The following is a 2714-nucleotide window of genomic DNA, read 5'->3' as shown; positions in this document are numbered from 1 at the left end:
TCTTTCTGTTGTCTTCATCTTGGGTTGGTTTAGTTAATGAAAAGTCAATCAGTACTAATGCTTGGAAATTTTCTTCCACGTACAAACGGTTTCGTGAGATCCCGCTTAATAATAATAATTAAAAAATTAGTACCAGTAGGTGCATGGTCAACTAGTCGTGCATGACTCTCTTAAATGCTGCTATCATATCATGCTATGTATATTCCCCATTGAGTTTGAGTTTGAGTGACTCTAGCGGCAGGTCACTTTGATCCTTTTTCATTTGCTACATTATTAAACTATGAATCGGATCTCATCCTCCCGACTCCTTTGTCTTGTGCGAAAAAGTGCAAAAGAGGCATCTTTGATAATCTTCTCATCTGTTTCCCCATACATTATAGTATGATTTAGCAAGCACTGATACTCTTTTCTTTCAAGTTTCAACTGGTGGCTTGAATGGGGAAAAAGGATCATTATTCACGACTTTTCTTTATGGAGTGTTTGTTTTTCTTTTCCGAGTAGATTCGCTACAAGAACCATTATATGTACGTGTATGTTTATATATTTACATTTCGAACAAGACAACATCATATCTTGATTAGGATAGGGGGTGATATCTTCCCCACTTTGTCCGCAGACTGCAATTTGCCCAAAGACAAACCTTACAAAATTTTAAAATAAAAACTTGGGCTTCTCCTAGTACAACGTTGATTTTTTTTTTTTTTTTAAGGAATACAAGGTTGATATTCAAGTATCATAACCTATTATTATTCCTTCGACAATTAAGGGTACAAGTTAGCCCGTCAAATCAAGAATGTTTAGGCGCATCTTACCATATTTGTGTCATACATTATCCTTCTTTGATTCCATGATTAGAGTCTAATGTAAAACTAAATATAGAAATATGACAAACAAAAAAATTAGAGGTTAGAGTAGGAGTAGGAGTAAGTTAGACTCGATATGCCGTTATGAAAAAAAAATAAAAAAAAAATAAAGAGTTCATCTCGTTGCCCGGATGAATTAAGGGTTTTTGCTTAAGTCATTACCCATCCATCCAATAGGGAAATGGATGATGTGCAATACTACTGTTCCCGAGTCATCATATCATTGGTCCAGTCCACCGTGCACCAAAACCAATATCCAATGATGTGGAAAGATGATAGGATCGGTTATTGTGAAGAATTGCTGGTGATTTACAATTCTGATATTATGACGTGAATTTAGAACAAAATTACCAATTTATTAAGAATTTGGAAGTCAAAGGTCCGCCTTTAGGTGACAATTCTTTGAGCGGATTGGTGGGGGCTCGAAGGCCCTCACGCGCTTGTAGTAACATGCGTAAACAAGAGTCCAATGACTCCAATCAGAGGGGACAAACACACGCCACCGGCACCAGGTGCCTCGGGGTTCATAGCTTTATTAACCCCCTCCTCCTGCTCCTCGTCTGCTACTTCCCCGTGTCTATCGTCTCTCGCATTTTTTCCTCGTCTACATGCAATCTTTCCGGAAGTAGCAATGCTCTTTGACGGCGCCTTTTTTTTTATTTTGGGGTTAATTACAAAACACCTTCTCAACAAATGCATGTTTGACAACCAACGACACTTTGAACTGTTAACCACAATCACTGTATCATTATATGTGATTTCTTACAAACTATCAAGGGTTTCTCCTTGTACAATCAATGTGGCCCTTTGAATTGTCTGCTATTCAAATCTTGATTTTCATCACCGTGCCACTATATGTCACTTCTTCTAAATTTATATAATTGCGTAGTACATCCGTTTAATTTAATAGTGATTCAGTCCCCGTCAATTCCTCAATTGGTACTGTTGAGCCTCCCTTCCCCTAATATAAGGTAGAGTAGGAGTAAAGTAGATGTTTGACAAATAGTGTTTGGCACTTGAGTGCCTTGTGAGTAGGAGGTCAGGGACAGGAATTCGTTTGGTTCCAAGGTAATTTAGCTCCTCCAAAATTTTCATTGATTTAATTGGGAGTGCCTCCTCTCCAGTAAATTAATAATGGTTGTAGTTAAGTGTCAAATGACAATAAAAAAAAAGGAAACATATGACAAATACACGTTTCTCTCTTAGCCACTCATTGTTAAATGGGATCAATCAGTCCGTCAGCCTTTTTTTTTTTTTTTTACTTGTCAACGACCAAAATTTGAATGTGATATCTTCATGTGAAATGCACATGTTACAAGGAAAAGATAAGTACACTTCTTCTGGCGTCACTCTCCGTCACCCTTGCAAAACGAGAGGCGGGGATGAGGAATGGCAGGGTGAGTTGAGGGGAGGGGTGGAAGAATGAGGCAAGGTGCAACATTGTTGGCCGGCATTGGGAGGTGGTGTCAATGGTGTAGAATATTGGTTTTTTATGTTTTTAATTTTTTGGTTTTTTTTCTTTTAGGTTTTCTTTTCAGGTGGCACTCTGGATTCCATTGAAACATTGAGTACATCCTATACACGTATCATAAATCTTTACTGAATATGATTTTTAATCATCTTTCTCTTTTTTTTAATTATTCTTTTTTTTATATATATCATATTATAAAAAAGTGTTACAAAGTTATTTTATCTTTTTTTTCAAATAATCTACTATTTATTCTAATCCAAGCACTCATCGATTAATCCAAATTAATAAAAGGAATTGAATAGTTGATATATATGTTTCAATGATTAAAAAAGAAAGTGAAATAGATAATATTAAAGGTTGGCCTTTTGAATAATCTAGAG

The sequence above is a fragment of the Coffea eugenioides genome, chromosome 1, assembly GCF_003713205.1.
Source record: "Coffea eugenioides isolate CCC68of chromosome 1, Ceug_1.0, whole genome shotgun sequence".
Taxonomy (NCBI): domain Eukaryota; kingdom Viridiplantae; phylum Streptophyta; class Magnoliopsida; order Gentianales; family Rubiaceae; genus Coffea; species Coffea eugenioides.
Note: the sequence above shows the minus strand (reverse complement) of the source record.